General features: G+C 37.9%; 1 long non-coding RNA gene across 1 annotated transcript in view; it reads left to right on the top strand.

The window, feature by feature from the left end:
• The first annotated feature begins 15,502 nt into the window (after positions 1-15,502).
• Positions 15,503-23,085, top strand: part of LOC122794811 — a 30,034-nt gene continuing 22,451 nt past the window's right edge. Inside the window, exon 1 of the long non-coding RNA XR_006363710.1 lies at positions 15,503-15,748. This is a non-coding gene — a long non-coding RNA (uncharacterized LOC122794811). The remainder of the gene's footprint in view (positions 15,749-23,085) is intronic.

Here is a 23,085-nt window from a genome sequence, read left to right as displayed (position 1 = left end):
TGTTTACAGATGCAGGTTGTGGGACACATTCTGAGCTACTTCTGCAAACGTGGAACACATCTTGGCAATGCACAGTAATGAATTTCATACTAGTATCAGTGAGCTGTGTATATTACTGGTAGAACAGAATCACTGTCAGCATTTGTCAAGAAAGTACCTTGGATACCTTCAAATCAAAAACTAACAGAATATCTCATGAATAAAAATAAACTCACTTGCTACCAAGACAATAACAGGAAAATGTAAATATAAAAATACCAGATTACTGATAATAATGTTTAACATAATCTTCTAATTTAATTATTGTTTCTATGTTTTAATTCTTATGCTATTTTTCTATGCTCTAATTTTATGTTCATCCTAAAATGCTAAACTACATATAATGCACAAAATATTGATAATGTGTTACTTTTAGCATAGTGAGTATGTATCATTCACACATCTACAGTGAATAATGTGCAATATGCTAACTTAACATGCTTGATGGCTTCACACGTGTCTTTGTCATTGGGTTTAATAGTTGTCTATGTCGTAGTCTATCAGTTATATAAGGATGTATACCATGACCTTGCAGTTGATCATGTCAGACTTATACAGATTAAACTTATTAGGGTCAGTGGTAGGGATGCGGTTGCAAAGTGGCACCACCAGGGACATTCTCTAAGACTCAGAGACATATCCAGTAATGAGACATAGGTTGAAGAGGTTTAATGACCTAAAGCTAAACTATGCACTGTACTCAGTAGAAGGCATCAAGCATACTTTTGAACAGAGTGATCCATACAGTTTGATTTTAGAAGGGACTCTCTAAGGAGGTTGTCTGGAGAACAGAGCCTTGCGTAAGTGAAGTTAGAGCTGAATTAGTTACCATGGATGCTGACAATGGCTTCAGGATGAAAGTAGATAGTACCATTTTGAATTCTCTCAGAGCAGCTCTGCAGTTGTATCTAATGTTCTTAATATAGTCAAACAGACCTTATGAATTAGCTTTTGGGTTTAGCAGCTAGCAATTTGGCCGTAATGACTCTAGTTGACTTCTCTGCTTATCAGTAGACTTGTTTTGCTCTGTTTTTCATTAATTGAAATTTGCACTAATCTAACATCTCACTATCTTTTCGTTTTTTTCATTTTGTAAATTTACATCACTCTGATTTGTTGCATTTGATGCTGGATTTAATTTTGTATTTACATTTTGTCTTGCTTTCAATTTTGCTCAGTAATCATGCCCCAATATCCCTCCTGTCAGTTATAGAACCTTTCATGCATTCACTCATTTGTTAATGTGAGCACCATGCATATCAAGTGCTCATAATTCCCCACCCAGATGTCTGTCTCTCTGTTGCTCTTTATCAACATTACTTTACAGTAGTAACCATACAGTGCTTTATATCTAAGTTAGATCAACATTTTATAGAAACATTATTGTTTTTCTGAAACACTTTCACTTATATATTTCTTCTGTGAAAATAGTCTTTTTGTCATGGATTTTGCCCTGTAGTGTGTATCCAAAGCAGTTGTCTCTCTTCACGCTAAATGTATTGCAAATAACTGGAATACCCATCTTCAAAGCAAAAGGTCCATAAACAACCTCTATCAATTCAAAAAAAAATCTCTCAAAATTCATCTATATGAATCTTGGCTTTGCACATGTAATACTACTAGTTAGTCTCTAACACGTCCACAGTCAGTTTTATCCGTGATGTGAATTTTAACTCTATCTTAATTTGTTGAGATATTACTAATCCTCTATAAATAAGATTTCCTTCTTACCTAATTTCTTTTTTACACCACTGAAGTATTGTTAACTATGCTCCTATGTTAAGTGAATCTAGTTACTAGCTTTCTATGTAATATTTTTCTTTAATACACTTTAACTACTGTATTTATGTCATATTACTAGATGATTATTGTTTTACTGTTACTATTACTGTTTTATTTTTATTGTTATTCTGTTACAATTTATATATTAAGCATTGACTGGCGCATTTCTCCCCAGGCCTCCAAGAAAAATTGGCTCTGTCCCACTTGAACCATCCCAGTAAACAAATATAAAATAAACTAGCAAATAGGTAACTAGATAGACAGATAGATAAACGCGGTGGTGGTGCTGCAGTAGCGTTGTCGCCTCACAGTAAGACATTACCCCGTTCGATTCTCAACTAAAGCTTCTTCTGTGTGGAGACATGTGTGAATGGGCATACCTTCGTTGAAGGCTGTGCGTCAGGGCCGGCAACTCGGCACGTAAAAATCTACTGCCAATCATTAGCGGACCGGAGTTCCGCTGTGGTGACCCCTAACCGGGAAAAGCTGAAAGAAACAACAACATAGACAAATAGGCAGACAGGGTAAGGAAAATTAATTCATAAAAAGCAATGACCTCATTTTGCCCCTTTACCATTAATGACACTTATTTTGATTTGGCTCACATTACTGTCTGTTTAATGGTAATTTAAGCCATTAATTCTAATTCTTTCCTCTCTCTGTCAAGTTTTCCTTTTATCTTACACTCCATACCTTTTTATTTTCATATTGTTCAGTAACTTAAACATAATGAAATGCTGACTTGTTTTTATTGCTACTGTTGTTCCATCTGTCCTCTTTATAAAGATTATGATGGTTTCCAACCCACAAACTATTTTTAGTTGGGAGGGTGGCCTAATGGTTAAGGTGTTTGCCTAACAAACACAAGGTGCAGGGTTTGAATCGCACAAGGGATAATTGGCTAGGCTTAAAATGGCTCGCAAGAGCAGTTAGCTTAGTACTAATCTATGAACCTATGAACCTATGAACAACCTAGAAGACTAGTCTCACACATAGATAGAGGCAGAAAATCTTACCTGCATGAGCCTGTATTCCTCCCTATAGGTAATCAGTTCTGAGTGAAGTCAAAATCCAGTTATATGTGATCAGTCCTGTGGCATACAGGGATACAACTCTAACTCTGACTTTGATGAGTGGACCATGCACTGCAGTAGCCAACCTGGAATGGTGGAAGTGATTGGCTGTTGCCAGCTCACTCATCTTGAGGAAATATAATGTTCCTTCCACTATGTCTGGGACTTGCACATGGGTCTGCCATTCTGAGTGAATACTAGATGGGATGTGAATAATTGTGCACATATGCTGGGTGGAGAAGGCATAGCTGTGCCATTGTAATCTGAAAGTCCACATCAGGCAACGGGGTTGGTCTTAAGCCACTTAGGGTGATAGTTTCTTCATATTTATGTATTTACTTATTTGTGTTTGCTGACCAGGAAAGTCTGACTGGACAGAGTCCATTTTCATTGAAGGCCCGGGAAGAAAAAGCTCCACCACAGCACATTTATATTAACAAGAGAATTTCAGAGAGTTGTCATAAAAACAACAGTTACAGATTTCATGAAACAACAAACATAATTACAAGACAGGTACAGTCAAGTATTTACGTCCACTATATTTCAGCAGAAGAAAAATGGATTGATACTGCAGAAGAGAAAACATTGTTGTAAAGAAGTTTAGTGTTCTTACATTTCAGTGAAGAAAGGTTTGCAAGAAGTCCAAGATACATAATGGAGTAAGTTATAAAAGTATGTAGGAAAGGAGATTTTTGTATTGCATAGGTTTAGAAAAAGTCCAGGAGATATAATGAAGTAAGTTATAAAATTATGTTGATATGAATTCTCCTCTCTCACCATAAAGAAAAGAATGAATGAGCGTGTCAACTGCATCAGGGATGATGGAAAGTAGGCAGCAGGAATAAAAGAATAAAAAAATAAATAAATAAAATAAAACAGTTATATTTACCAAGGTATACATATATACGTGCACCGAGCCCTAAACTTTAGAGAAGCATGCTGCATGTGCTCTATTTATCAAAGGTTCTTGCTAAACCTTTGAACTTCATTTGCTTTATCTAATTTCTTAGCTAATAAGATTATTTGCTGATGCATCCACATCCCTTTCCTGTTTTATCAGTCATGTTACTGTGTAAACACCATACTTACCTTTAAAACAGCTATACACTTTTCTCCCCCTTCCTTCTCCACAGACACTAAATAGCAAATCACATTAGAAACATTTTTCTTTTCTTTTTCTTTTCTTAGAATAATGGATTTATTTACTTTTGATTTACACTGTTACAGACAAGCATATAATATTGTCTGTTGCCAGCATTTAATATGTGATGTATAATAACTTTGTGTTCTAACTACTTCATTACTGCTATCGATATTTGAGGTGTAAGAAAACCAGTAGTTTGAAATTTTAATCTCATCAAGGGTAGCATTTTTAAACAAAAGGTGACTGCCCTTTAATCCATATGGTAGTCATGCACTGATGCCTTGGGTAATAGCCAAGATCTGTCATATCTAGATAAGCACCACACTGGACAAGTACAGCTCAGAGATATAAGGTGGTATTCATAGGCAGTGAGCAGTTATGTAGATTTTTTTTTTGAATACTGGCCATGAAATCAAGGACCCTCAATCCTCACCACTGGCAACAGTGGGAGAAGTACACATTAGGAGGATGACAAGTGCACACACAGTAAAGTCCAATTTCCCTTAAGAGTACACAGAGACTTCAATCAGTCTGGGGCTGGTTTCTCCCTCATTCTCCAGATCCCCATTAAGACTCCCCACTGTAATAGCAATAGAGTTGAGACCTCAGCTGAGTGATCAAGCCTAGACCTCCAGCACATTCTCTGTCCAACCAGTGCTTTGTGTCCTTGCCCAAGTAGCTGACACACACACACACACACACACACACACACACACACACACACACACACACACACACACACACACACACACACACACACGTAGAGGTTTGATTTATATACAAACACATACACCTGGGCAAGGCTTGCACAGGTTTACTAGCTATGCCCCTTCTGCCCAAACTGTAAGGTAGTTTTCACTGCCACTAGACAGCTCCTTATCAGCTACTTTAAGGCCCTTAACAAAGGGTGCCCAATTTTACAGTGTAATGTTACTATTAATCCAAATGGCAGTTTGACCAAGAGCCAGCCTATAGGAGTGGTCTGTACAGTGTCACCAAATAGATATTCAAGTACTCTAATAGCTTAAATATGTCTCACAGATATCAGCCACAATGATAGGTTTAAATATATTTAATAACAAGTAATAAAAAACAAGATAATACTCAGTAAGTAATCAGTTGCATCAGAGTTCAAAATCACAGGAAATATTTAAAACAACATTGCAGGACAGTCTCAAATAAATAAAGAAAACATTCAAGCTATACTTTACTATTTTCTATCCAAATTTAAAAGAGTTACTATGCCCTAAAAACTTACTTACAGAACAAGCAGGTAGAAGTGGTGAGTGTTGTCAGGTCAAAGACAAATACAAAATAGACTCTCTCTCTCTCTCTCTCTCTCTCTCAGAGAGGTATTAAATTAATATCAAATATTACTGCTGGGATACTTGCAACATGACATCACTTTTGTCTCCTGACTTTAGCTCCAAAGCTAAAACCCATTGTTAGAAAAATTTAGCATCTCCCCGTGAAAACACATACCCTTCAGATGCTTGCAGCTGCTAGGAGACAAAACAATAAAACACAACACAATGCAGAAGGCTCCTTAGTTTTAGACATCCTATCTCCTTGCTGCATTGAAACTAACTTTTATGACACAATAATAAATCAATTTAATTTCAACTACTTTTTTGAAGTTTTGTAACTTAACCCTGTATATTCTAGTTCCCACTGTTAAAACATATATTTGCACAGGTACAATAGTTAATATAAATTTCTGTTTTTTCCAGTAGAGTACACTGTGGACACATCCTTAAGCTTAGTACTTTACATACAATTCTGTACCAGCAGCTTGATATACAGACAACATACAGTTGTAATATAGGGGTAATACAAGCAATTGCAACCTGCTGATATTTAACTATTTACACAATTCCAGGCAGCTAGGCTAGCAATGTGACAAACAACAACAATACACAAATATGCAATAAGCTAGGAACAGGGCATTAGCAATGAAGCACTAACAAAGAATAAGGAAACGCAAAGATATTTTGAAATGCACACCTGCTTACAGCAAAATAAAGACACTAAAGTAAAGTGTTGAGAAGAAGGACAACGTGAAAGCTTTGAACTTTGTATCACTTCATATGATTTTGGATATTGCAGATGGACACAACCATGTGCTGACACACTTAAAACGATTTTAAGGCAAGCAGAGAACTGAGCAGCATTTATTATTATAAAAAATGATTTAATATGTTTTATTAGGGGTACCCGTATGTAGACACCCTGATAGTTTTATTAAAGAATAGAAAGGGGAGATTGGAAAGACTGAAAAAGGGGAAAAATCTGTTAGATCTCTAATGTGTCCCCTGTCTGTCTCTGGAAGGTCATATTGGCAAATATAGTGAGGGCTATACATACTTCCACATCCAAAGGGATAAGAAATCCATGTACTCCTCCAGTACACCTATGGCGATCATGCAAACCCACCAAGGCCCTTATAATGTCCATGTCCACTCTAAACCTATCATGAATTTCCTCATGATCAAACTTCTAAAGAGTTATGCTTTATCTATATCTGTGTGTTCTTGGCCACCAAGCACTGATGGATGCAAGCAGTTTTGGCTTGGCCAAGACAGGCAAATCACACCTGGAAATAGCAAAGTTAGCAGCAAATGACAGAATTTACATGGATTGCAACATAGATAGGATTGGCAAGTCTGATCTTTATATAATGTATCTGTAGATGGGCGAACATGCAGAAAAATTCCACTATGAATTGCAAAAGCCATAATGCTTCATTAGCATACAATGGGGTGCATCATTCCACATTTATATCTCACAGTGAGTTCATATACTTATGTTTATACAAGGACATCTCACATTAGTGCAACTAATCTACTTGAATAGCAGCTTAGCTGCTTTCATTTGCAGACAAAGCAGATAGCCTTAATGCAGCCACATAATGACTATTAATGCCAGCCATAATCACTGTCTGCCCTGGACTACAACCACCTCTGACCAAGCCCAGTGTCTTTCAAGGCACTTTTACCAGCAGCAAATTAAACCTGGCCAGAAGTATTTTACAGACCAGCTCGCCCCAATGCCCACAATGTTTTTAAGAATAATGAGGGAAAACAATGACTTTCTAGCATCAGCTCACCTCCCCAAACATTAAGATTTGCTGCCACCTTATAGTCAAAACTAAAAAAATGAGAAAACAGATTACTGATTGTCCTGGTCCACTTCAATAAACACACAACACCGAATGACATTTGACAACCTTTATTAAACTTCCATAAATATGATTGTTAACCAATAGTTATAAATTTCAACCAAAAAAGTGACACAATTGATAATAACATCCATGGAAGAAAACATAAAATAACCATAAGGGCAGCATAACCACTCACACTTGATAAGCAGCGTCCCCCACTTGCTCACTTATCCTTGCACTAACAAGGCAGTGTTACCCTGCTCACCTTCAATTTACTGAATTACATCAACCAAATAAGCAGCTCTGCTTGCTTATTAACTTATCCAACAGAGCAACTGCTCACTTTCCTTCCCAACTTATTGAATTGCACATCCAACACCAGAGGGGAAACAGAAGAGGGCAAGCCTGCCCCTCTTTTCTGCCCACCAACCTGACCAGAGTGTTCCCCCTCTCTCTGACCAAACTTCCAGTAATCTAACCTCCAGTAAGGCATTACGTCAAACATCATTTGGTGTACCCATCCTCCCTAACCAAGCTGGATCTAAGTCACTACCTCCTAACCCTATACATTAGCAATGGAAACAGCAAAGTACCTAACAAATGAAAACAAACCACTGACCCCTCACCTGTGCTAAAGCAGCAAACCAATAACCTCATCATGGATCTAACTACTGCCATGATGTAATTAAACCATACTACCTGACTACAGGAAGCCTCGCAATATTACCAAGAGCCTTACCAGCCACTGGACCCACTACTAAGCCCACCGTCATTGAAGTCATACCAAGGCAAATGCGTACCAACATTCCACATTGCAACCCCATTGTACCACCCAATCAATTTTTGTATACTGTTCAATGAATGTAATACCCCTCTTAAATCTCTTCTAAATTCCATTAATAAAACACTGCCATCACACCAACTACTCATTATAAACAAGTAGATAGCTAAACCACCATCATGGCTAATAGCAGTACAACCTCAAAAACACCACCATCATGGCTGACATCACCAACAATAGACTCAGCCAGGCAAAACAGCACAATATACCAACAAACTAGAGAATACCCGATGCCACCTGGTCACACAATGTCCATGACACACTATTACTGTCTAGAATATAGTGACTCAACCCAGCCAAGTTTATCCTGAAACTACAATAACTCAAAGCTAAATCCTCCACTCACCCCCCCCCACCTAGCTCACAAACCTAACTGATGCAACACAACCCGCTAAACCCCTACCCCTGATGTCTGCAATAACATCAGACCAATTCCAAGGAAGACCCCTGCTACCAATAAAATAGAGTAGAATTCCACACTGATGCTTCCCATAAAAGATCAAACCAAAACAAGATATTGCCTTGAGACTGCAGGGAAGAAACACACAACAAACCAACAGCTCCATATTCACTGCACTGCTGGCAACCTGTGACCTCCTGTCGTACCGCTCCATCAGTCGAACCCCTCCGCAAGTTTTTCTCTCACCTGTCAAGTCCACATTTCTTCATTCCACCAAGTAATACCAACTCTGCATGTCCCAAACTGCACTCAGAGTGAACTGTCAAAGAAAAGACAGTAAATATTCCACACATGCGTAAACCAAATTCTTAAAAAACATTATACACCACCGAGGGCATATCTCATTTATCAACTGCATAAAATGCAGACACAACCAGATGCAAATACCCCTGAAAATTAAATGCCCTACCACCGATCTCATAAAATTACCTCCCAACTCCCATAATAATAGTACATAAGCTACCCCTGTGAAATAAAACAAAGTCTTATATCATAGCTAAAATTATAATTCTTCTGACAACACAGGCGGTCTCAACGAAATTAATGACTGGCCCAAGAAAATTAAAACCGGCCACAATCCTGCTGTACAGCCACTTACAAAAACAGAGATACAAACTCCTCCTATGACTCCACCTATATGCCCTTAGGACAAGGACAACATTCAGCGTTGCCCAATTTAACAACTAGCAACATGGACTGCACTCTGGAATGTGAAAACTCACTTACTTTAATATGGCTAGGTTTTGAAAAAAATTAGAATCATTAGTCTGGAAACCACCCCCCAGGTGCAGAATAACAAACTTATCCTCATACTGTTTACCACACCTTAACTCTGCATCCCCTGCAGCCTTCCCTATCCTAAAAGAAATTGCACAATAACCATAACTAAAACATTGATAAATAACCACCTAAAGGCCCTAAACCATTAACCTATTAACTTCATCTGCTTATGATGGCTGTGCATCCATCCCTCCTGCAAGAACCACCAGACCCCTTGTAAAGTCCCCCAACCCTGCTTAACCCAGCCCCCAAGATATGCCCTCTTCTCTTGCTGACATCTTACCCAAACTGCACTGAATATCACATAAATACCCTGAAGAAATGCGAGTAAAATCTTCTATATGATCTCCTTGAACACCACTCCCATCACCGAAACATCCAGACCATCAGATTCAATTACATCTAACAACTTCAGCAGACCTGCGACTATTACTTACTTCATGCTCCCCCACTTGAGCACTTTTGTGCACCATTCTATGAATGGAGACAGTCACTGGTATCTCCACTTCCACCGCTGACTCACTTCCTTCAGATCACTGACCGATGTCCAAACTGCTCTTCCCCACCTGCAAAGAAAACCAATTAAACACACTGCTGTCATGAAATTGCAAAATTGCTAGGTATCCATCTCAAACCACCCAATTAAAGAGCTACTAATCAGATAATCAGCCCCCAAAACAACAACCAGAAGATTCACAGCTCCGAGCAGATTCGATCAGACAAGCTGCCATACAAATGTCCTTCAAAACCCCACATTCTACCATTGGATTAGGCACAATGCCACTTAAAGCTGGGAATCAAACCCCCTACACTGTGTGAACACAGCAAACCATATACTATGCCCACCCCTTACTGTCTGCATTAAAAAGCTGTTTGATCTAGGAACTATACTCCGATATTAAGGTCTTCCCTAAAAACTTAATTTTTACATCCATGGATACCCTTGATATATTTCCATTGTACTCATTCCCATTTAATCATGCTTGTCTTGTTATCAGGTTTCCATACTGTTATTCCATATTCAAATTTAGGTCTAATGTAACTACCAAACCATGACATCCCTATTTTGATTACCTGACTTTATACATCTTCTATACCGCGTATAGTTCTATAACTCTCATTAATCAATTAGTTGATATGATTAGAAAAGCTCATAGGTAAATTTACCCATATACCAAGATCCTTAAATGAGTCTACAGCTTCAATTACTGTGTGCTGTATTAAATAACCCCTTTCAATTTATGCCTACCAAACCACATATGCTTAGTTTTGATGTATTTATCAGCGTATTATTCTCCTGTGCCCAAAAATCTATTTAGCCAAGTTATTTTGCAGACATACCTTATCTGTAACAGTAAGAGAATAGGACAGAGCCCTGTGGGATACCCTGACTGTAACCAAGGATTTCACCTGTCCAGTTACTGTATGATACTTGCCAAGGCCTATTTGTCAACCATGCAGCTATCCATTTTATCGGGAGTATATCAATGCCTAATTGTACTAATTTATTGATAAGTGTCCTGTGTATGATTCCATCACAATACACCTTTCCATCCCTAGCTGTTATTATATTGTCATAGCACCTCATGTTACCGGTGGTACTAGATCTGCTTTCAACATATGAGTGCTGATATATGGTTTCAAGCCTGGACATTTTACGGAAATCTGTACAGTTAGCAGATTTGAAATAACAGCACAAAATGCCAACGCCATGAGCTCAAAAAACTCCCCTTCCCCCCTGTCCTTCTGAAGCAGTACTGCTTAACATGCAAGCACAGCACTCTGTTTGCCTGTCTAAATATATCCAACCTTCTGATAATGCAAAACATAATCCTTATACCAGTAAAGCCAGTTACAATACCGCATCTGGAACCTATAACAGAAAATAAACATACATTGCAAATTATACTTGTGTGCCATGTAAAGGAACCTTAGGGCTTTGCCTCCAAAATTATATTCTTTATTGCTTAAAACATTGCTGCTTAGGAAACCAGTCTTCACTCAACATAAAGTTCTTAATAGGGTTTCAAGGCATATTGCTCTATGTAGTTACTGCCATGCTTCCAGAGTGTTTTGTTGTGCCAATCTTCTCAAAAAGTAATCAGTTCAGAAACAGTTACGTGGAATTGCAATTCAGACCCCCCCCCCCAATTTCTATGTGCAGCATTACTGTCTCAGTACAAAACAAAGAAAAATGGCAAGACAGATAAATGCATCACAATTTTATAACAGCCCACCGGATGCAAGATTTACATTTAAATAAAGTGCAGTTTGAAGCAGCATACAGGATGAAAGGAATACCCCCCAGAGGAGTCTCCAAAGTCCAGAAACCCATCCCTTAAAGGCAACTTTTTACTTTTGTCATTAGTTTTTTTAGTTTATTCCTAATGCAGTGGTCCTAAGTGAACGTATGCCACCATACAGAAATTTCGTATCATTGCAGCCTATTCTTAAATTAGCTATATAATTTTTTAAGATTTGTATTTATATAATAAAATGAATTATAACAGCTTCAGAATGTAATTATATTGACAACTGCTAGTTAAAATACTTAGACAAATGAAAACATGCCCAGCATGAAGGGATACCATACAGAATACATTTCCAGTGACACATATTTAGTTCTGCAGCATGAATTTGTCTAGAAAAAAAAAAAAGGTTATGGTGTTTCCTACTTTGCATTTCATTTTCATAATGCACTTTACCTCTATTTCCAGATGGTAAGATATTTTCTCCCATGAATAAATTTATTTCCTCTTCTTTAGTAGACTGTCATACCATTAATTCAGTGGCGGTGAGGCCAGCGTCAATGGAAAGTCCCAGACCTGTTTCATGGAAGATTCAATCAAGTCTCCAAATTTTGCATAATTAGAATATAAACTATTCATTATTCATTTATGTGATACCCAACCAAATGCAGAGAAGTAGTAGCCTGTGGATATGTTACTTTTCCATGATTCAGTAATAAAAAATAATGCACTAAGTCAAGTCTTTACTATATCAAGTAGTGCTTCTGTTTTATGTTGTAGGTCAATACACTTCTGTGCAAGGCAGCTTTTTTTATTTTATTTTAGTTATTTATTTAGTTATGTATGTATATGTGCACTTCCCATTGACAACCGCACTCTAGCCACCATCCGCTTTGCTATTTAAAAGGAACACCCAAAGGTAAACTCAAAAGGAGGGAATGTCACCTCTGAAGGAGTCACTGCCCTCCAACCTCTCTCCCTCTTAGCGCAAGAAACTGCAGAAAGCCTGACATGATGGGGGGACAAAGCAATAAAATAGAAACACATTTTAAATATATTCATCAACTTAGAACGTTGCTTGAATAACAGGATTTGCCTCTGCCCTACCCCTGCCACCATTAGCATACATTTACTGAAGGACATAAAGTCCAAAACTCAAGGTGAGGAACGTACCCAAACTATAAGCCAAAAATCTGAACATAGTGCGAAACTCCATACAGCTACCCATACTTGAGATGAACAACTAGAATAGACAACGGCAGACACACATGCACAAAGCGCAACACTGCACTGGCCACCCACAAAAACCACTAACTGTTGCCTGTGAGTCCGGTGAGCAAGACATGAGACACAGTCTTGACACAATTAATGACCTTCTAGATGCTTTGGTATCTATTACATTAAAGTAGATTTTGCATCACACCCAGATCTAGCTTCCTTCTCCCTCTTTTCTGAGCAAAACAGGCAGCTGTAAAGGCCTTCACTCCCTGCCACTCGTGAACATGCATCGGCTGTATCCGCCATCACTCCCTGGCCTGAAAAGCCCGCGAACAAGCACTGACGGTAACAACCATCACTCACTGGCCTGTCAAAAATAAAAAAAAACATGAACTACAACAAAGCTGCACAGCTCCCCCCAGTGATAACTCGGACAGGAAAAGATCCTTTACCAGGAAAACCAGCAAAGCAAACAGTACCATGTCCCAAAGCCTGATCCTTCAAATTAAACAGGACCATGTTCCAAAGCCTGACCCTACAAATCAAATAGGACTACATCCCAAAGCCTGACCCTACAAATCAAACAGGACCATGTCCCAAAGCCTGACCCTACAAATCAAACAAGACCATATCCCAAAGTCTGACCCTACAAATCAAACAGGACCACGTCCCAAAGCCTGACCCTTCAGATCCACAGACAGCATTTGATATATTATTATTTTCTCTCTTTCACCTCCTCATGCTCACTCTTACAACCCAAGACCTACCTCAACACCAAAGTACCCCTTGGTCATCAAGGACATAAACATGCAATTAGTAAGTTCACACCAAAAATTTGACTCCTACCTCAGCTACATTTGACAAAAACCTCTAAGCCCCTCCCTACCCTTACCTCATTTCCTCCAAAACATCCCTCCATTCCATTAACCTCCACTTAGTCTCCTAATTCCTGCTAATCTATGTATCTAGCCCCACTTGAAGATGTCCCAGGATAAAATGGTCTGTTCCAAACCTCATTTACTCTCAAAATAAGCCAACTTTTAAATACTCAAGTGGTAGCAATTACCTCATGTCACTCAGCTGTAGGTACATGTAACATGTATAAATCCTTTAACAATAAATAGCCACAAGCATTAAAAGCAAAATAAGAAAATTTCTAGCTTGAAATAAAATAAAGCATTTTTTCATGTAAAAATGTAAACAATTAAAGGCTTGCAAAAGAAATTGAAAATAAAAGATTCAAAGGAAAGAAATAAATTTATAGTCAGAATTTACTCCAATACCCAATATGTAGTGTGAATGAACGCACATCTCTGGACTAATATCTTAGGTTTCCACCAATAACCAACAGCTCTTCGCAGCGAACTTCACTCCATAACCCCACCTCGCGCACACACACACACACACACACACACACACACACACACACACACACACACACACACACACACACACGCACACACACGCACACACACACACGCACGCACACGCACATATACACACACACACATGCACACACACACACACACACACACACACCCTGAATAGGTAAGCCACCAAAAATGCCAATTACTCCTTTCCCCTGGCAGAATCCCAAGGGACTAGGTTGACTAAATGATCCATAGTCACAGTAAAGGCTGCATTCCTCTATGTAATGGAGTCTAGGAAGAACGTTCCTTTTTATATGATGTTTCATAATGCATCATTTTGTTGGTCTTCCATAAGCTGGTGAACTTTTTTGTTAATTTTAGCACTTAATGCCAAGCCAGAGGACACCATTAATGTAGTGGTATTGTGATACAAGCCTGACAATATTCCATTGTTCTCAGACATCTATCCTCCTTTATAGCACTGCAATTCATTTATTTTTTGTTTGGGGTCTCCTCCTGAATTTTCTGACTCAGACCTGTTCTGTGGAACTTTTTTGCTTTTCTATATTCCAGTTTCCATATATAATTTATTAGTCTGGCTCTAGCAACAAACCATGCAGCACCCTTCTGTCTTCTTCGGGTATTAAATTTGTGTTACTTGCCTAATACAACTTTGTATTAAATCAGTCATAGATTAATGTATGCATCACTCATAGAATAATGTCATACATCAGTCATAGATTAATGTATGCATCACTCATAGATTAATGTCATACATCAGTCATAGATTATTGTCATACGTCACTCATAGATTGTCATACATCACTCATTGATTGTCATACATCAGTCATAGATTAATGTCATACATCACTTATAGATTAATGTCATGCATCACTCATAGATTAATGTCATGCATCACTCATAGATTAATGTCATGCATCACTCATAGATTAATGTCATGCATCACTCATAGATTAATGTCATACATCACTCATGTTTTAGGGTGGAATGCTGTTGTAATAGTACAAGTCAGAGAAAGTGAAACTAAATCCAGAGCCACCCACTTTGGTTAATTTGCTTACTGCCTTCAGACTGCATATATCGGCTGTGCACTCCTGACTAACATCCAGCAGTGACAACAGTAGTATTTATAGTATCATTTCACATTATCTGAGGCCAAACAACTGACGGCACCAAAACAGTTAAATTCCTCATGTAAACACTGAAATATGGAACCGCTATGATCACGTACGTTAATTACATGTTGTTTAAATTATGGGTGTAGGCAAAACAAATAGTTTTTCATACTGCATCCGTATCCGGGTAACTCATTGTTTGTTTTCTTTCAATGTTAAGCTTTTGCTTGTTGTTTTCAAACTAGAAAAAGCACGCACTTCATTATAAAAAGCCGAAATGTTCTAAGGCAAATGCATTTTTTACAGGAAGTCTGTTTACAAGGAGAATTTCAGACTGCCACATCTTGAACTTGTCATTGCCATTTCAGTGTAACAGTAAGCCTAGAAAGTCATCTTCATTTGGTAGCTTAAGAATATTCAACAGGTGACCAAGGAAGCTGTCCTGTCCTGGGAATTTTGAATTAAATAAAAGGATATTTAATTCCACCTCCTTCATGTAAGTAGTCACGTATAGCAGGATTCCAAAGCTCTGCAGGTAATATGCCTCACAATGGTACATATACAAGAAAAGCAGGATTTAGAAATTTGCCATCTCCTGTCCTGTTTGTCAAATTAAAACCTAACAGATTATTTATGATAGTTAAACAACACTGGATAAGCTATTGCTGCTAGGTTGAAACAGGATATTTCACTATATTTTCACAACTGTTATAAAACACAATAAACGAAAGCTGTTCCAAAGTTTAAGTGAAAAATTAGTTACTATAAAGTTAATCATTACTGCATTTTCTGCAAAAGGAAGACTCAAGGGTCTTTCATTTGTTTCATGACATTGATGTATTCTAGGGGTTTCCCTTCTTTTGATTCAAGTTTATCAGCTGATATTGTTTTCAAAAGGAACTCCATATAGCTATCCTGATTCATTATCATCTGTGTTATTTAGTGCGAAATGCTTCAGGCACATAGATTCTATGAATCAGCAAGCAATGTAAATTTATAATATTCTGTGTTCACATTACAAGCATAGTTTAGCATACTGTGGCTGTAGGGTATATTTAGAGCTCTTTCTTTCAAGTGTTCTTTTACAACATTTTTGGTGTGGCTAATATGACTTAAATATAAATGACATTTTCTAGTGTATTGCTTTGAATTTCAGGTTACCAAATGTTGACTTTATTGCTGGTATTTCAGTGTAACAGGGCATCTGAAAAGTCACCTCATTTAGTACCCAAGAAGATTTAGCAGGTGACTGAAGAAGTTGACCCATCTTGGGAATGTTAAATTCTCTAATAGGATATCTAATTCCTCCTTTTTCATGCAAGCAATCATGTATGGCAGGATTCCAAAGCTCTGCAAGTAACAGACATCAGAAAAAACATTATTAAGAAATTTGGCTTACCCCTTCCTGTTTATCAAGTTAAGACCTAACAGATGATTTATAATATTTAACCAACACTGGATAAGAGACTGCAGCTAGGGTAGAACAACATTTTTTCACTAGTATTTTTTCATCTGTTGTTGTGTCTTTCGGCTTTTCCCGGTTAGGGGTCGCAACAGCAGAAATCCAGTGTCGCTACCACAGCACCACCACTGCAGTATGAGTAAAGCAGTCCCAAAGTTTAATTGAGAAATGAGTTACTGTAAAGTTAATCATTACTACATTTTCTGCAAAAGTAAGATTATGCAGGCTTTTTCAAGGGTCTTTCATTTGTTACGTGATCTTGGTGTATTCTAGGGGTTGTCTTCCTTAGGATTCAAGTTTGTCAGCTGATATTGCTTTCACAATGAACTTCAAATAGCCATGTTGATTTATTGTCAGCTGAGGGCATTTTGTGTGAATGCTTCAGACTGTTGGTTGCAATGAATCAGCAAACAGATAATATTTAGTCTTCATATTACAAACATATTTTAGCATATTGTGGTGGCTGGGTGAGTTTAGTGCTCTTTCTTTAAAATGTTCCTGCACATTTTTTGGAATAGCTTATAAGATATAACCACAGATGATGTTTCTGGTATAGTGTTGAACTGCACTAAGGCAGATTAGCTTATTATGACAAATTCCACTTTGCGAATGCAAATTGTTGCCCACTGAGCTGAGTCATAAAATACACCAGACTGACTTTGTGACCTTTTATTATATAACAGTCAAGGAAACCAATAGTAATGCCATATTATAACTAATAAGGGCAGCATGTTAGAGTGTAAAGAAGTTAGAAGGGAAATACTTTTAGATTCAGATAGGTGCCTTGGTTTAAATTAATGTATTAATATTTAATGTCTTTTAAAAATAACACACCTTTGATTGTCTATTTATATTTTTATATGTTTTGCATTAGGTGTAAGATTTAGTTATCTTGTGTTTGTGAAATTTATTGTAATTGGTTTGTTTTGTACACGTGATGCTGACGTCAGTCTAAATAATTGGCATTTTTGTATCTGAGTTGATCTGATGAAGTCATTTATAACAGATTAAAGAAGGAAAACACTTACCATCATATTATTTTATTTATCTCTTTTTCGTGGCTCTTTGCAGTTTAACGTACACAGCTGCAGTGGTATTTAGTTTGTTAATGACTACAGAATAAAGACGAGAAGAGAACAGATGAGAAGAGGAGTGAGTATAGAACCACGGGGTGCTCCTAATCAAAGAAGGGCTTTCTGAGAAAAGTAAAAGCCTATTTTAAGTGTGAAGAATCTGTTTGATGAGATGTCTTGGAACCATGTGATGGATGTGTTACTAATACAAATGTTCTGAAGAGAGAGAAGGAGGAACTGCTGTGTGATAAAGTCAGTGGTTTTGTGAGGTCAAAAATATTGCTCCTTTCAGGTTAACTTGGTTTAACGGTTCCAATGTTTGCCTTACAGATACAAGGTGCAGGGATTGATTTTACATGGGTTAGTTGGCTAGCCTTAAAATGTCCCACAAGGGCAGTTAGCCTAGTACTAATCTATGAACCCATGTTGAGTTGAATGCTATCGGTTAGGCATCAACGTGCTGTCATTGCAGTGCAACCTGTCCAGAAACAATGTTGTTTAAGCATAAGGAGATGTATTGCTGAAAGTAGCTTGAGAATTGTGTAAAGAGTATTTTTTCTAACACTTTTCTCAAGAGTGAGTAGCATAAAATAGGATGAAAGTGGGAGGTTATTTCAGATTTTGGTTGTTTGGTGGTCTGTCCAGAAACCGTGCTGTTTAAGCATAAGGAGATGTATTGTTGAAAGTAGCTTGAGAATTGTGTAAAGAGCATTTTTTCTAACATCTTGTCAAGAGTGAGTAGCATAGAAATAGGATGAAAGTGGGAGGTGATTTCATATTTCAGTTGTTTGGTGGTGGTGGTGGGGAGCAATGAGCAATCTTTTCTAGATGTTTAGCATTATATTTTGTATCAGGCAAAGACTAAAGATATGACAAAGAAGCTGGGTTAAAAATTCCCTGCAGTGGTAAATAAATCAGGAAAGATGTTGTCGGAACTTGTGGGGTTTTGAGAGGAATATTTTCAAGTAGGTTCTGATTTGTGTACGTTTTTTTTTTTTGAAGTAGAAAGGGGTATGAAGGGATGGGGTTCTGGGAGTGAGGAGAGGGGATTGGGGGTGCTGGTGACAGATTACAGAGAGTGACTAAACTGTCACAAAGTCAGAACAGGTGAGTGGTCTTTGATTAGTCTGGATTAGGTTTAGAGAGAATGTGTTGTTAGAGTGAAATGACTTTATAGCAGCAGTGTTTGGGTTCATTTACAAGAGAAAGCCATTTGGTTTTGAGATGGTTTGCTTTGTGCCTCCTTATGGATTGTTTGAATAATCAATGTTGCTATGTGGTTAGGAAGAAACAGTTTTTGTTTTGTGGTAATTGCTATTCTTGTACAACTGAAACATGGCTATGTGGCCATTTTCTTTAGGAGGTGGGCAATATTTTATTACGTTTTGCACACTGTTGTAGAGAACTGCAATGAGGAGAGCATAAAAGAGAAAGAATACTGTAAACACAGATGATAGTTTGGTTAAATGTACGTCACAGATTCTACTAGATCAAAAGATACAGTGCCCATATTGCAGCAGAAAGCATGTGTGTGTGTGTGTGTGTGTGTATGTGTGTGTGTGTGTGTGTGTGTGTGTGTGTGTGTGTGTGTGTGTGTGTGTGTGTGTGTGTGTGTGTGTGTGTGTGTGTGTGTGTGTGTGTGTGTGTGAGTGTGTGTGCGTGTGTGTGTGTGTGTGTGTGTGTGTGTGTGTGTGTGTGTGTGTGCATGTGTGTGCATGTGTGCGTGCATGCGTGCGTGCGTGCGTGTGTGTGTGTGTGTGTGTGTGTGTGTGTGTGTGTGTGTGTGTGTGTGTGTGTGTGTGTTAATTCCCTTGAATGGATAAAGTCTTCTATTGCCATGGTGGTTTGCACATATCTAGGACTAGCACTGGGACCATTACTAACTAGTTACATCACCAGCAAATATTTAAACCACTCAAGTAAGGGAGCAGAATAAAGCAGCAGGAAAATGCTAGACTCCCTTCAAAATGTTTTCATAACCATTGCCCCCACTTCCTGTTGATCATTATCCCCCTTACAGTTAAACAGCCCCATTTATTCACCCTTCGTCAAAGGGTGAGTGTCAGTTTGGAGGAGCTATTTTTTATCCAGTTATCAGGATGGATTTGTTTGCCCTATTCTCTTGCACCTGCCCCTTGACAACTGATGGCTGAGGTGTGCAGTCTGCATTAACATTATGCCACCAGTGAATTCCACATGAGAGTGACATCAACAGAGCTGCTCTGTCCACCGACATAGTCAACCATGCAATTGTTTCTCCAGAAAAGGAAACTCTCTGAGAAAGAGAGGACTCCTGCTTGATATATAAAAGTCTGCATTTTTGTTCACTCCATCCCCCTATTCCTGGACTCACAGAAATCAAGTGGTAAACACCCAAAAGCACTTCTCAAAAGTGGATAAAAACCTGGCTTTAATCAGGGCTCTATCCCTTGATGCCATTAATAAAGTCATAAATATTAATTAGTTAATGATGTAAACTCCACTAGTGAGAATAAAGTAAATGCAATGAATAGTAAATGGGGACAGTGCATGCAAAAGTATCAACACAGGTGTACAAAAATGGCAAACAACAGAAAAATGAAAGGTAAGTAATGGTAGCACTTGCTGTCTAGGCCTTAGACTATCAGACTTCCATACTGATCCTACCTCTAACCATAGAAAAGACCTTTAGCCATCCTTAGATATAAAAAATGCTGCACCTGTATAGAAAAATTCTGAACCATTCCAGCAGTCCGTCCCAAACACACATGGACTTGAATTAATAAAGATTTGCTTTAGCACATTATTCTTTTACTAGTGATTTAAAATCAACTCGTCTCTTTATTGAAAATTATCATGTTTAGTTAGCCTGATCCCACAAGAAGTTAGCAAATGGATAGTTAACTTTAAAGTAAACATCATGATTAGATTAGACTTCCTGGGGCATTCTTTAAAACAAGCCAAGGCTTCCCAATGGAGGCTGGCTAAGAGCCATTTCTTTCTTGGCAAAACATTTCCTAGTCTTTCAGGTTTAGTAAAAGAATAATGCCCTGATACTGTGACAGGGTGCTGGTAAACAGTGTAATATGACTAGAATTTAAATGTACATTGTTGTGTTCTTTATAAGAGGGGAGAACAAAAAATAAATAAAAAGGAGGAGGTGGTGCAACTGTCTATACAAGGGAAGTAATAATAACAACAGAACAAACTTCTGGGCACTGTATGTCACATTGAGATAGAAAAGTGTATCACTATCTACCATTCATTTGTGTAAGACACTGTTTGCATAATGCTGACAAAGTTAATAAAATGCCAAGATGGAAGTTTACTTTTTGTGTAAGGAAGCATTTCAAGATTGCAGAATGGTGACAGACCATTTTGGGGAAGATAAAACTATTTTGACATATAAAGAGTTAAATTCCAAACCCATCTGTAAATGTCAGAATTCACTCAAAAGATGCAAAACCTGACTTTCAGACTGGGGTTCTCCTACAGTTGGAACTTCTTATAAACTAAGTGGTAATGCCCCCCCCCCCCATTCATTTATCTTTGATAAATCCAAGGAAACTGAACCTTGCAATATTTTTCAGTGGATGTGCCTGTATTTACACACACACACACACACACACACACACACACACACACACACACACACACACACACACACTTTTTTGAGCTATTCTTTACCCTTTAACAAAATTACTGCAGTATTTCTGGCTTCCTGTTTACTAAGAAAACGCCGATTCCCAATTTCCTCTAAACACAATCCGGTTAAGTGACTTGCTCAAGGTCACACAGTAGGCAAATGAAGGTGGAAAGATCCAAACCATGTATCCTTGGAAAAGGACGCAGCTCATTTTTAAGTCAACAGTTTAACCAGCCACACTACCTGCCGGACACAGCTAAGCTTTACTTTGTGAGTATATCCAGATTTTACTCCCTGGTTCATGTAAACGAGATAGTGTATTACTCCTTGGGCAGTCTAAAGGAGGTAGTATTTCAGATCTTGACAGCATTTTTTTTAAATGAACTTGACATATCTTTACAAGTTGTTAATATTCTTACTACGTTACTAGAAGTTAAATTATTGACATGTTATCTTAGTGTATTTAATTGTGACATCTGACCTGTGTATTCAGCTGTATCTCTTGTATTGTACTGTAATTAATGTAGTTGTTAATGCTGAGCTTTTATCTTTGTTTATTCAGCTGTTACTCTCAAATTATGTATTCAGTTATGACTCTACTATTGTATGTGCTTCTTGATGTGAAGCTTTTCTCCCTGGCATTCCAATGAAAATGGGCTGACTTTGTCCCAGTAGACCATTCCGGTAAACAAATGCAAATAAACAATTAAATAAATAAATAACTTTATTAATATTTCACAATATTCCATGACTTCAAACCATATACATGATTCAGTACATTACAAAATGTTTAAAGTGCACATAATATAGCAATGTCCATGGCAGATTACTCTGTAGAAATGCTGGGAAGGAGGGAAAAATATCATACCTGATTCAGCTGTAACCCAAACTAACGTAATACCCCACCCCACTCCTGAACCAAGGCAGTGTCTGTTCCTTTATACTTAAATGACAAAAGAACTCAGTGCACATGCCAAACCATTTAGCACTTTAGATTATTGTGAGGGGAGGTGGAAGGAGTTTTTACCACTCTAGGTAAAACCTACATAATATCTGCCTTAACCCCTTTGCTCCCCAATACTTTCTTCATAACATACCTTAGTCACAACAGACAGAATTCCCACCTTCCAGGGGGGTTTCCTATTTAGGATTTTCATACTTAAACATTGAAGTTCCCCTCAAAAGTGTTTAGCTCCACAGAAATCCAAGAACATGTGGAGAATTCCTGCACTTGACTTTCCACATCTCCAGAAAAGAAATGTGAGCTAACCACTTCTGCTTAGTTCTTCTGAGTTGTATAATACCAATTATATATTAAGCATAACAGCTACTCCTGATATTGTTGCCATAGACTCAGCGTCTATAAAGCAGCGTATTCCCTGCCTAAGCTGTTAATTGTTAAGCCCTACTCTTTAGACCAAAATTAGTGAAACTTTGTCACTAATTGGTATGGTCTTCTCTGCCACAGATCCTCCCCCTTTTTGATTGAGATTCACTTCCTGTACTGGAGTGAGCAATTACTGTTTGAACTGCCAATTCCCATCCTGTACCAGATAACCTTAATTTGCTCATATGTGAGCCAAGCATGGTTCTCCAGGTTGAATTGACCTCATAGAACTCAAACAATATAATTACTTTTTCATTTAGATCAGACACAATCTATGCTCATAATT

Source organism: Protopterus annectens, chromosome 2.part1 (genome assembly GCF_019279795.1).
Source record: "Protopterus annectens isolate FY-2018-M chromosome 2.part1, PAN1.0, whole genome shotgun sequence".
NCBI classification, from domain to species: domain Eukaryota; kingdom Metazoa; phylum Chordata; order Ceratodontiformes; family Protopteridae; genus Protopterus; species Protopterus annectens.
The sequence above is the reverse complement of the archived record's forward strand: the minus strand, read 5'-3'. Positions and strand labels throughout refer to the sequence as shown.